Source organism: Alligator sinensis, unplaced genomic scaffold, assembly GCF_000455745.1.
Source record: "Alligator sinensis unplaced genomic scaffold, ASM45574v1 scaffold1267_1, whole genome shotgun sequence".
NCBI classification, from domain to species: Eukaryota; Metazoa; Chordata; order Crocodylia; family Alligatoridae; genus Alligator; species Alligator sinensis.
Window position 1 is genome coordinate 379,914 of NW_005842446.1, and position 14,773 is coordinate 394,686.

The window sequence follows — 14,773 nt, forward strand, 5'->3', positions numbered from 1 at the left end:
TGCCAAAGGGTGATCATTGCCTCATACTCAGAAGGAAGACAAGACCATATACAGGTCTCTCTGTCATTTTGCTGTAAGAGAAAAATCTTTGCTAACCCCAGGCCAGGCATTTGAGCCAGAATCAGTTAAAGCATCTACTTTCTTTCTAAGTGAACAGACCCATCTAATCCAAACATTAGTTTGGCTGTTCCAGATATTTAAAGTGCCAACATTTACTCCTAGAATAGGCTATGCAAGGCCAACTCTCCTCCACCTTGTCTCTCATCAAGCAAGTTTCCTTCATGAAAGGAGATTAGCTCATTTCAGCTTTCCAAATGAATGTACTTTAAACACAGTTGTTGTAATGGTTTTTTAATGTTCTGCACTTCGTTGCTGTTTATGCCACATCACTACAAACCCTGGTATAATTCTGTAGATAGCTTTAGCTTTACTGCTGTTCCCTTATCATTTTGGCATTTTTGTTTCACAGCACTGGAAGAAACAGTGTTAGCATCATTTCAGAGCAGTGCCACAGTCCAGTGATGCAATAGGCTGACAATGAAAAAATAACATACCTGCACCCACTGATAAACCATCTACAGATCCATGTATAGACTTCAGCAGGGAAATAAATCCATGCTAAAAATCAAATACTGAGGCAAAGACAGGGTGTAAATTCCTTCTAGGTACTTGTTTCTGATGAGACTAAATCAGATTACTGCTAAGAGAATTTCCTGAAGAAAAGATATGGAAAAGTGTGCAATTACTTAGGGCACTTCATTTTAAAGTGTTACTGACCACAAGTGCAACTGTGTACATTTTGCAATATTTGCCTAAGTGAAAGTCTAAGCAATTCAAAAGTTAGTCCTTCAGTCCACACCTGTTTTCACCTGTTTGCTAAACACCAGGTGCTCAGTATATTTAGATTTGCTGTTTACCTTTGAAAGCATTCTCAGCGATGCATATTTTTCTCACATCCTACCTCAAGCAATCCAAGTTATTTAACTAGACTAATTCCAGCAATTCACCTCCAATACTGTTTGAAACATTAGGAGACCTGTCCCTTTTTGACCTTACCTGAACAATTAAAACAGTTCATTTCAGAAATGTCAAAATGCTTTGTCGTGAAATTTCTTCCTTCATTTTTTTATTTGGTCAAAATTATTTGTTAAAGTCACAAAAAGATTCAGTCAACTTGAAACCACACTTTTTAGTGAATCCTCATAAATATTTTTCCCCTCCCCTTCCTCCCCAAACTACCTCCCCCCCTATAAAAAGCCCAAACAAACAAAAAAAATTACTCTACTATAGCTATCAGTGGAATGCTAGCTGTGAGGCCCATGATTTCTCACTGCCTGTCCAAGTTCTTTTTTATATACATTGATGAAGGTAGAGCACCCCTACTGTTGAGGTCTTTGAGGCAAAATTGCTGTTCCAGCTAACTATCCCTTCTTGTGTGCTATTGTGGATAAGTGACTGGAGATAACTGAGGTCTCCAATACAGCTATACCCCAAGGAAGGTCAGTAGCATCCCTAGTTGTTAGTCCAAGTTTCCAATTCTTATAAGCTTCCTTCTTGTATTTTAGTTCATTGAAGTGTTCCCTGTTAAGCCAAGCTAGTCTTCTGCCATACATGCTAGTCTTCCTGTGTATCAGGATGATTCATTCCTGTGTCCTCATTAAGGTTTCTTTAAAGTACAACCAGCTCTCCTGGGCCCCTTTCCTCTTCAGACTGGCCTCCCAGGAAATCCTGCTCATCAGTTCCCTCTGTGAGTCAAAGTCTGAATTTTTAAAGTCCAGGGTGCTTACTCTGCTGCTCTCTTTCCTTCTTTTCCTTAGGATCCTGAACTCAATCATCTTGTGGTTGCTGCTGCCCAAGTTGCCATCCACTACTGCATTCTTCATCAATTCTTTCCTATTTGTGAGCAGCAGGTCAAGAAGAGCATGGCTCCTGGTTTGCCTCTCCAAAACTTGTACCAGGAAGTTGTCCCCCACACTCTCCAAAATCTTCCTAGATTGCTTGTGCACTGCTGTATTGCGCTCCCAGCACGTCAGGGTGACTGAGGTCCTCCATGAGAACCAGGGCCTGTGGTCCAGAAACTTCTGCTAGCTGTTTGAAGCTAGCTTGATCCACCTCATCCTTCTGGTCTGTTGATCTATAGCAGACAACTACTATGACATCACTATTGTTGTTGTCCCATGTGACCTTAACCCAGAGACTTTCAATAGGCCCATTGCCAGTTTCATACTGGAACTCACAGTAGTCATGCAGCTCTTTTGCATAAAGAGCAACTCCTCGTCTTCTCCCCTGCCTGTCCTTACTGAACAGTTTATACTCATGACAGTGGTCCAGTCATGTGAGCTGTCTCACCAAGTTTATGTTGTTCCAATCACATCACAGTTCCATGACTGTGCAAGGACTTCCAGTTCTTCATCCTTGTTTCCCAGCCTCCATGCATTCATGTATAGACACCTGAGGTAAATAGCCAATTGTCCTACTTTCTCAAGAAGAACAAGAAGAAAGCTTCCTCTGCTGCCCCCTCCTGTTTGCGCTTCCTCCAGGTCACCTGCTTCCCTGCTTACCTCAAGGCTTTTGTCTCCATCACTAGCAAACCTAGTTAAAAGCCATCCTCACTAGGTTAGCAAGCCTGCCTGGAAAGATGTTCTTCCTTCTCTTCATCCAGTGGATCCCATCTCTTCCTAGCAATCCATCTTCTTGGAACATCCTGTGGTCAAAGAAGCCAAAGCCCTAATAATGCCACCATCTGTGCAGCCATGCATTAATCTACAGGATGCATCCACTCCTGTCCTGGCCCTTCTCCTTGACCAGAAGGATTGAGGAGAATACCACCTGAGCCCCTATCCTTTTCACCTTTGAGCCCAGAGCCTTGTAGTCACTTCTGTTCTGCTCTGGCAGTTTCACTGGTGCCCACATGGATGAGTAGCATAGTAGTCAGAGAGCCAGATGAGTCTCAGTAATTCTTCAGTGACATCTTGAATCTGGGATCTGGGCAAGCAGCAGACTTCCTGAGTCAACAGGTAAGGCCTACAGATGGATACATCCATCCCCTGCAGAAGGAAGTCTCCAACCACCACCCCCTGTTGCTTCCTTTCAGTGGCAGTGGTAGTGATCCTTCCAACATTGGGGATGCCTGGCCTGGCCTCTTCCACCAATGGAATATGCTTCTCTTGCTCTGTTGATAGGGCTCCATATTTGTTCTCCAGGCAAACTGCTGCAGGTGAGATGAAGACTTCTGCTTGCTGCCAGAGGGCAGAGCTTCCACCTTTTTGGGAGTCCATGTCTTCTTTCCTCTCTAGCACTGCTTCTGGCAATCCTTCCTCCACAGTCCTAAAGGTCTCCTCCAGCACTGAATCAATGAAAAGCTTATAATGAAGGATGCTTTGGAGCCTCAACACCTCCTTCTGCAGCTCTTACGCCTGCTCCCTGTGGGACACCACCTGGAGGCACCACTCATATCACAGGCAATCCCCCATCTGACTGTCACTGGAAGAACCCACAAGGCTGCAGTCTCCACAGCACCAAAGCAGGACCTGGGTGGAAGTCTCAACAGTGACTGGTCCTGCCTGGACAGATACCTCACAGGTGCAAGCAGAGGAAGAGCTGGCAGTGGCGTTGGCATTGTGACATCCTGGAGCCATCTCTCTGGGTCTCTTAATCCACTGCATCTCTCTTCCTCTCCCTTTTGGCTAGCAGATCTTCCCTAGCAAACTCTCCTGTAAGCTAGCCTTTTTACTGCTCTTTTGTCCTGAAGGATTCTCTTCTCTCTGGTAATCTCCTTCCACTCACCACTCACTAAGCTTACAGCGAAGGGAGATCAGAGGGAGCTTCCAGGCAAACTCCCTAGTGAGCTCCCCCTCGCTCCAGAGTCTAATTAAACAAGGGGCTTAAGTATTGGTCTAACTGCTGAGTTTTAGCTACTTACACTAAATATATGTAGGTTAGTTACTTTTAATTAAAGAAAGAGTTTACGTTAAAGGCTTCCCTTCAAAGAGCGGGGCAGTGAACTGATTTGCAAACTGCCCTGTTTGCTGCCCCTGTCACTCACCCCCTGGTTGGTTCGGGAGTCTCCTTTTATACCCTCCTGGGTCTGGACTGGCTCCATGCCCTTGGTAGGGCTTTTGTCAGACACAGGTAGAAATCACCTAGCTAGCAGCTCTTCCAGCTGCTCTGAGAACATGCCCAAACAAGCAGCCCACCGAACAAACACTCGGCAAGCCAAGCACACAGATAGCCCTGGCTCACTTACCTTCCTGGAACAGGATCTGGTGCCTGGTGCCTGGCCCCTCTTTCCTTTCCTCTTCTTGCTCCCAGCAAACTGCTTGCAAACTGCCCTGTTTGCTAACCCTGTGCAGCTAGGATGGAGAGTCAGGTGCAGGACTCTCAGCTCCCACAGCCATGGGGACTCCTATGGTCTTTCAGCTGCAGGTGTGCATGAAGTACCCCACAGCTGGGAGATTGCAGTGTCTGGGAGATTGCAGCAACTATGACCTCCCAGCTGCTACCTGGAGTGCCCTCACACCCCTGTGGCGGGGAAACCACATTGGCTGCAATTTCCCAGCTCCAGGGATGAGTTGTGCTCCCTAGTACCTGAGAGATCACAGCAGCTGCAGCCTTTCAGCTGCAGACTGACTACTATGTAAATTAAAGCTCGATAGAAACCAGGATTTAAAGTTATTACACATTTTTGAGCAATAACGTTATAGCTGGTTGGACCTTTTTAAGGAGAGAGACTTAATTTGCATGTGTAGCCTGTCTAAATGTATTGTGCAATTAACAAGGTAATTGTGCAATAGATATAACATGTAGAGGAAGCCTACCTGTCCACTGCTTTGCTGAAGAGCTAGGGAAGTGGGTACATGGATGGATAGATGGATGTGCCCAGAGATGGTATCTGTTGTGGGCTGGTGACTGTTGTAATAGATATACTGCAACATACTTGTTACTTTTATTTGTTCACTGTCTGTGCCGTACCTCTTACATTTTGTCCCTTTGTTTGAAAGACAGCACTACTGACAGTATTTCTGTAGGGTTGCCCTCACACACCTACATGTTTTTTGACTATACTATTCCAGTTGCTGAATAGAATGCATCTGTCTCTAAGGTGCTTTGTCATGGATCACTCAATTCACTTTAAAATACATAATGGGACTGCAACTGTGTAGAGTTAAAAATGAGGAAAAAGTACTGCAAGCTTACATGTAAATTAAATGTTAATCACACAGAAAGTGATTAAAATTTAATAATATACAAAATTAATCCAGCTCCTTTGAAATTAAGTCAAAATTATTTAAATTCTCAATATGCAATCACAAGCAAAACAATATTATAAAATGATGTTTTAATTTAAATTGCTTAAATGGAATGCTATGTGTATTGGATTGGCAGGCAGACACAGTATGAGTACTTGCATAATAAGCTACTCTAGTTTGATAATAATTAACTTTTAAAATCAGGGAGTATTATAAATTGCCAGTTGCTTTCTAAGAAGGGGCATCAAGCAAGAAAACTATTGTTCTTTTTGGTAAGGTACAATAGAAATGTACTAGTATTCAGTAGAACTGAATGGCCAGTAAAGAACCTATATTCAAATGTTGACCAGTAATGATTTGAAGTATCACTGGTGGTTGAAAGAAGTGATGTTTGTATGGCAACTTAAATTTAACACGTGGTGAGGACCAGTCAGTTGATTGTCAGCCTGGGCCTGAGGCTGTGGGTGGAGAGGTAGCCAAAGGTTTTCCTCTGCCCCAGCTTTTAACCCTGTACCGAGCTGCTCTGGCCAAGCTGCCAGGTGTGGTGGTTCAGAGGCTCCTGGTAGGGTTAAAAGTCCTATGAGCATGCTCAGAAACACTTAGTTGTGGCACAAAATAACATTACCATGCTTAGCTCTTGCTTAGGCCCAGTTGGATCCAGAAACTAGATATCCCTTTACTTATCTCCCTTAAGTGGTTCAATCTAGTACACATTCTGAGAGCAGGCCTAATACACCTTAATTATATTGGGTTTCCCACAAGACACAATGGAGAACACCACTTTCTTTTAAAACACACTCATCTTTTACATAATAGCTTAATACTTATGGCAGTCACCTAACATAAAACTGGTTCATTTCTCTTCTCTGCCTCAGTTCCCTGTGGAGTGCCCTTAGGCTTTATGCTATTCTAGCTAGCAGTATTCTCAATCCCTACCTCTGGAGCTGTGCCAATATTCAGATGAGAAATCAAGACTCATTGAACCAATGAAGTGAGACAGAGAGAGAGAAAGCATGCTTGACTATATCTTCCAGTCAGGGGTTTCATTTAGGAGAAAGGAGACCTTGGTTCTAGTCCCTTTTCCAAGAGCTATTTGTGCAGCTTAAGGTTATTCATGTTCATCTGTTTGTTTTTTTGTTCATGTTCATTTGGCATTCCCTCTTTGGTAATGGTGCCCCTTTATCCAATAGTCCACTGTTTAAAGTACTCTCCCTGGTGTGGGAAGCCCAGACATCTGACCCTGGATATCCCAGATGGATGTTGTAAGAACAAGATAATTGCATCTTTTAGTGTAGGCAGACAAGGTACTTTGGGTGCATCTGATATCTTTTATTAGACCAACTTAAATAGTTGGAAAAAAATTTCTTAGCAAGCTTTCGGCTTTAAAAACCCTTTGTTGGGCTGAAAAAGCATCTGCACTTGGTGTTTGCACACACCAGGAAGAGCACACACCAACTGCAGATACTTCCTCTGCCTGACGAAGGCTACAACCTACACTCCTTTTAGTGTAGGGCACTCTCTGTCCCTCCTGTAAAGTTCTACTTTCCAAGGAAGAATGACTTATATATTTAGTGAGAATGCGAATATAGCTTGGTTAAGCACTCACTGGGAAGAGGAAAAACCTGGATTCCAGTCCAGGCTCCACTGAAGACTAAATACAAAACTCTTAAACATTTGTTCTATTTGGTGTATGAAAGGAGTTTGGTGTCTTTTGAAAAAAAAAAGTTATCTTTCTTGGATTAAAGATAAAATGACAACAACATGTCAAAAACGAGAGAAAGTGTCTCTCATTTAACTCAGGTGTTGCAAAATAAATTCTTGAAAGAAAAGGGAATCTCACCTCCCCCTGCCTCCCCCCAAATTTAAGTTGAAAGCAGGTAAAATGTCAGAAGGGTTGAAAAACTGAAATGGTTCTGACAAGCAGATGACTGTCTTACCAGTGATTGGTCCCTGCTGACTGATGAGTTTAAGCAACATCAGCTCTAAAAGTTTCTCTCTCCCATCTAGTACCTGCTTGTATCTCTGCAGATCAGTGGTTTTGTATCTTCCATGATTAGCCTTTGGCTTCTCAGCACATGCTATGACCTGCACTACCTAGTGAAATTCTTGTCTATTGGAATATTTGTTTGATAAGTGAAAAGTGATTATTTCTTTACTGTACTTAGGTAACACTTCAACTGGCACGCACAAATAATTTTACAAATATTGAGTCCTTCATAGACTGGAATATGGGTTATTCCATGATAGCTATGGATGAAATGTGGACTGGGAGTTAGTGGACTCAGGAGGGGGAAAATTAGGGTGTACATAGGTTGTAGGGGAAGGAAGGGAAAGTGGGAGCTAAGGCAGTGGGTAATGGTTATTAGAAACTTGGAGGACAGCAAAGGAAGCCCAGAAAACAGCCAGTCAGAAGTCCTAACCACACTGAAAGGTGGAACAGTACTATGCTGGTGGTATAGGCTGGGGAAGAGACAAGCATACCGCTATGTGAGAGATGAAAGAAAGTAAAAAATCAGTCTTGGGTAGGAAGAGAAAAAATGTATTCACAGGGCCTACGAGTAGGTTTCACACAGTGTGTGAAACAAGTGTGGTTTTAGCAATTTAATCCCATCCCACAAGGAATGCCAATAATGTGAAGTTGAATGTTAGGCATTTTGCTCTACTCTTTCTCTGTAGATCTTGAAAAGTTATGTAAGCCAGTGAATAGAATGCAAACAAAAGAATGAATGATTGGCATATTTTTGGAGTAACTATTCCCTTCTGAAACATGGACCAAAGGTCAAAGCTCTTCATGGAAGTCAAAGAGAACTGATGGGAAACTTTTTTCATTTTACATAGTTAGTTTTATATAACATATTATAAATGGTGGATAGCTCAGTACAAAATAAATACAATGATATCAGCAGCTGCTTGTTTTGAGTTTTGCCAGAAGTAGAACGAAAGCACTAGAGTGCAGTGGGAAAGGACAATGGAAAGGAAGCAAAAAAGAATTATTATTTTTTCTATGTGTACATTACTTTAGTTAATAATTTTCCATGAGAAACACATTCCCTTTGTTATTCATCAGGGAGACAATTGGGTGACTTGTGCTATAAAAGCATAAATTTCATATTTTCAGGATTAAAGGGTCTCCAGATGCTGAGAGATTGAAAATAGTCTCATTGTCTAGTATAAATAGCTTTCCAAGAATAGTATGGTAGCCTTTGGGAACAGAAAATTCTTTAGTCCCTAATTTTCATAGCGTTTGAAATCAAAGAATCTACATATTAGGACAAATATCAAATTACAATTCATGTTGGTCTTGGTCTTGTAAAGATTTATGGTGTGCCTAGAAGGTACAGCACAGAATTAGATCTCAGGAGATCTGGGTTCTTTTGTAGATCTGTCATTGCATTCCTGGTGATCTCTCTGGGTCTCAGTTTCCCCATCTGGAAAATGGAGCTGATGGTATTTACCACCATGTAAAGTGCTTTGAGATCTACTGACAAAAAACATTTTGCAATGTGTATTATGATTTTTCCTCCATGAGCAGTCTCATTGGGATCACTCACATTGTGCAAAGTTAAATCTGTGCTTAAATCTTTTCAGGTTTCCAGAGACAGCAACTTAACTCTGCCCTTTCTCTTTTCTTACTAATGTCTATATAAGTATAACTACAAGTTAAATAAGAAGCTTCACTACTTCTGCTAGATGGGTTTTTTTAGAAATTATCCTAACACAATGCTTGTCAAACTTCTTAGACTCAAGGACCCTCCATAACTTATGAATTAAGTGGCCCACATTTAAAAAATGAACATTTTTTTACAGTGCTTACCTCTTGGCACCTCCCACCGCTACCTCAAATTAGTCTGGGAACCGCTGAGCACAGGGCTATAACAGGGAGCTGGAACTGACAAGTCCCTTTCCAACACAGGGGTTGAAAAACCACAGAGATCTTGGGAGCCCCCAGAGTATTCAGCCTCCCAGGAAGCACAAGCAGGGAACCACACAGCCCCCCGCCCCCAGCACTTGGAAACCCTTCCACGCCTAACCCCAACCCCTACCCCAAATGAGCCTTGGAGCCTACCAAATGGGTCCATTTCCTGTCATGGGGTCCCGGCTTTCTCCCTTCCCCTCCCCCACACCTGTATCTCCACATACTTTTGTAAAATATAATGAGGTTTTTTATTAAAATCAGACTCTTTTTCTTTTTTTTTTCTTTTTCTTGTTTTTTGAGAAGGGGGAACAGATATTGAAACTGTAGGCCATGATATCTCCCTCTTTCTTGGTGACCAGACAATCTGGGTCTTTGCCTCCCTCTGGTGGACTACTGGGGAAACTCAGGAGGTTTGGTAGTCTAGATCACCACTACCCCCTACTGATATTTTGGCAGCAGTACGATCCCTGAAAGGTAACGATTCCTTAGCAGTGTACGTGCCAGCACTTCTGTTCAGGGACACTTGTGAACCAGTTACTAATCCACACGCTAAGTTTTTCTAGGATCAGTGCTTCATTCTCCATAAGCAGTCCCAAATTACTTAAACTAGTGGTAAGCATTTGCATATATAAATTAATATATATATATACACACATACACACACACACACATAAAACTTGAGTGTGTGGTTTTGTTCTCGTTGCTGCCAGGGTTGCTACATGAATATTTATATCCTATTCTTATTTATTTAGCTTTTTTATAGCACAGGCAACCAAGTCAAGTTTCATGATTACATGTGAGTGTAGTCATTACATTTATGTTTGGAAATGGGCTTCAAATTGTTTTAACATATTGTTACTGAGGATCACTTGTGTTTATAGTGTGTGACACTTAGGAATGAATGCCAGTTATCTTTATATCTTATTAATATAGCTTTTTTTTTGTCGGGATTTCTGTTACAGATTTGGGATTTTCCAAATGCAGAGGTTTCACAGACAGTGTTTATGCTATCAGGTTTGAGCATTTCTTTACAGAGAGCCAAGAGCTTAACAAAAAGCTTGTTTGGCAACTTGTTCAACTTAGAGGAGAGTTAGGGCTATTCAAAGTTATGTCAGCTGGAGAACATCCAGAACATGATGGAACTTATTCATACCTCTTTTTTTCTTCCTGTACCTTTAATGGTTGGGGCAGTGGGAAGTTGTGTTTTAAAGCCAGCTATGCTGGCTGTATGCCAGGGGTGGGCAAAATGGTAGATCTGGCTGTGGCTTGACTCCATTTATCTGCCTGTGTCACACGATATGTCCCAGCTCATGTATCTAATGTGAAGATGCTGTTTTCCAGTTTGCCTGGGTATTGAGTTCTCTAAAGTTTACTGTGCTTTGACAAACTAGTACTACAATTCTCTTCCAGAAGAGGTTTTCCAAGCAGGGGCCATGTACTAAAACAACGTTCTAGATGTCATATTGTACAGCTATAGTGTAACCTAATTTTTGCTGAATGCTATTGTTAGCACTTTTAGGAATAGAAATGGAATGGAAATGTGATGCACATCTGTGAAATACATAAATGCATGCAAATATTTCACATTCAAATATTTGCTTAAGAAAGGGCTTGGCTGATGCACTCAATTTTTTGCAGCTACTTCTACTATCTACCATCTATAGGAATACCTTAAAAGAGATGTCAGCACTCCTAACTTCAGAGTGTATTCCTCAAATAAGAAGATATAAGATAAAAATAATGCACTCTCTTCATTTTTTCAAGATGATTTTGCTTCTTTATTTGTTTAACAATTCATTTTGTTTACAATTCACTGGGTTACCTGGCAGGAAACCTGCTCCTGTGAAAATGGAAAAATATAATGAACAGTTCAAGCTAAGCAGCCTTTATTTGATGGTTGACTCTACAATACTGACAAATATGTTCATTTTCTACAATGCTGCATCAACTGACTTCTATATGGAAAGCCTTCTTCACCAAATATACAACAAAGGAGGGGGGAAAAACACCAGGATTTTATGTTCCAAAGATAATGATCACCTTTGCAAAATCCAAACTTTTGTGCACATTTTCATACCAAAGGCAGAGCAAAAGAGGACTACAAAACCTTCAGGTTCCCTTCTGCAATTTTGTAGCAATGCCCTTTGTTGTCATGGTAGGAAGTAAAAAAACACAGAACATTATTAGCGATCACTTTTGCACTTAGTCTTGTTTGGTGATCATCACCCTTCCCCAGCCCTGTCCTGACTTCCGTGATCTCTGGGAGTGGGAATGACTCCATTAAATAGGGCACTAAAATAATTTAATAAACACACTGTGTAAACAAACCTCTGTGAGATGGTAGGAAATGCAGCCCCAGCGAGGTCCTGCATAGTGACAGAAAGCACTCTCGCTATATGGAGATTCAATCAGACAAGCTGTTGAATTAAAGGTCAAAATGGAATTCTTTCCCACCCTTTTTCATTTTTCCAAGCCAAAAATTTTATTGGCTCTAAAACAGCAAACAAAAAATATATATATATCCTGAGCAGCCAAGTGCTCACACTGTTACTTTTCATCTAAATACAACCTAATGCCAGTTTTAGATTTATTTAAAAAAATATCCCATTACCCATTTAACTCATGATTTAATTGTCCTTGAATTTCCACTACTTGTATTACAGAGGCTTCTAGGACTGGCTGATTTGTGAAAAGTAATGAGAAAAGTAATTCTACACTGACTTCCATTGCAAATTCATTGAAGCCAGTATATACACACCTTATGTATGCCTCTGCATGTATATGCACAGAATGAGGTTCAGTGAATCATAAAGTGCATCTACATGGTGCAAGAAAATGGTGTGCTGAGACACCTGATACCTTCTGTATACTACCTAGCTCCTGAACAACAACTCTGAGAAGTGGAGCTTATTGGTCTTTATTCAGCGCCCTATTAATAATATGTCTGAGAGCTTCCTTGTGCCATATAGACATACCCACAGTGCCTGCTTCATTCTAGCACACACCCATACAGGGCTGAATTAATGCATAGGCAAACTAGGCACATGCCTAGGACCCTAGGAAGGTGACCAGTTGTGCTTATTTTATATATTATAACTACTGAATGAAAAAAAGTAATATACATACACAGTATTAAGTAGGGGCCCACGAGTTTGTTTTCAAACAGTTACTCAGTCCATATTGGTCCACTGAATTTACCTTCAGCTTATCCTACCCTACCAAAAAAATTGCATGGGGTCAAGGGCACAGACCTATTGGGGCTATACAGGTGTTGAATAGGAAAGGTCAGAATTCACAAAGTGAATGTGATTACCAGTAATGAAATTTGCTGCTGCTACCTCCATTTTTCTGTGAAAGGCTACAAGTCTGTCTGGGTTGTGTGTGCAGACTGGCAGACAGTGACAGTACACCTGCTCTGTGAATGATAAGGAGAAATGAATGAATTTCATACTGACAGCTCATTAATCCATTACCTGGCAGCTACTGCTTCAAAACCTGATCACAATTTACAAAAACTCACATACTGCTGCCTGAAGTCTTATTTAGTAATATCTGTGCAATCTGTGAATGAATCCGACCTGGAGTCATATATAATAATCATAATGGGATTCACTGGCAGATATTAGCTTTCTCTCAGCTAACCCAAGGAAAGGATTTTTCATTATTCTCTTCAGCACAGTGACTATTATTAAATTTAACATGTGGCAGAAAAGTAATACTTTTTCTTGTTCTTACAATTGAAACATATAATGCAGTTGAAACATGTAATCCCTTGGTATTTATGCATTGCACTTAATTGTAAATGGTTGATAGCATAGAACTGAAATCTGTATTGTAGGTTAAATAAATTATTGTTATTCTTGATTTTTATACAGTTAGGCATGGAGTAATTTTATTTGTATTAAGCATCCATGGTCATTCCTCATGCATTTATCATAAACACATTTAATCAAATCTTAAGGTCCTTTATTAAGGACACAAGGTTTCTTACTCAAAAGAGGCATGGGCTTACTTATTGAGTGAGGACTACTCCGTGTAAGTAATGATGAGAGATGTGAGCCCTTAGTTCTTATTCAGACCTTACTTGGGCAAAATTCCTGAAGATTGTAAGGGACAAAGAGCTAAGGAGTGACTAAAAAAAGAAAAGACTGATACCTGCTCATCTACTACAATACTTACAGTAGCACAAACTGGATGTAAAATGTTGTCTTATGGATTTAATGGCATGATATCTACATTTTGCATTGGTGATATCTTTTTACGTGGGGTAAATGCACTGTCCAAAAGCAACCCACCGTATTGCTTTTTAAAAGGTACCTATAGATCCCCCACTCTTTTATACTCCTCTCACAACTCCTCAGCTAAGAGCCTCATTAGCTCTGCTCTGCTCTGGCTGTCCTAGAAAATCTGTCTCTTTAAGGGTGACCAACATAGCAGCCAGGACTTCCTGTAGCAAAGCAGGCTTCGCTGATCACCCAGCCCCACCACTCTCATATACTTTCCAAAGAGAAGAGAAAACCTTAGATGGCAAAATGTCTAGTACTGGGCCTTGCCTAGGCAGCTCTTCATTTAAATGGATATAAAAAAGGGGAAATATCATATGATGAACACTTTCAGATGAGGTATTCATTCAGTAGAGCTAATTTGATCGTATCTAAATGTGAGGCAAATTTTGGTAAAGGATTTTGCATTACCTAAAAGAGGTGCGGTAATCAGGGAAACCTGTGAGAATATATACTGCCCCACACCACCTGATGTTTTAAAATGCATCCCAAATTATTTACAAACATGGAAGCTGTCTCTGAAATAAGGCCAAACTTGTTGTTGAGTGTACACTCTGTATATATGTATATGTGTATGTGTATTTTTATGATCAATATATAGTGACCAGGGTGTGTTACAGGTCTTTTTCGGGTCATGGTTTATCATCATCATTGACAGCCATTGAATTTGGGAGACTATGGAGATTGTGCCTTTGGGGGGTTACCAGGTACTGTCACAGCTTCTTGAGTGGCTGAGGAGTCCGATGTGGAAAAAACAGAGCTTGTTGAGCTTGGATGTGGCTACATGTGAGTCTATTGTAGCCTTTACATGGGCTGAGATCAACAATGAGGTGATCCTCATGTACCAACTCTGCTGGACCAGACATTGTGTGCCTGACTCTTGACTCCTAAAACAAATGCTCTACTCCTAGCTCAGTAGCAACCTGCGATCTTGCAGTGGCCAGAGAAAACACTGCAAGGACACATTGAAGGCATATCTCATGAAAACAGATGCTGACGTCAAGACTTGGGAGGAGCTGGCTGCTGACTGACTCCAGTGGCATCACAACCTCAATCAAGCAACTTCCGCATTTTGAGGGAAAGTGTCTCACCCTCAAAGCAGGCAACAGAGAAAAGAGGAAAGAAAAGCAGAGAAATCTTGGCCTACAGCCTACCCTCCCTTGTGGAAAGACCTGCAACTTCTGTGAACTGGTCTGTGGCTCAAGGATTGGACTCTTAGGTCAACTTAAGACCCATCAATTAGCTTTGGTAGAGATCATCCTCAAATTGAGGGATTGCTGATGATTATTGCAGATTTAAATCAGCACTTTCTGCTTTAATGCAAG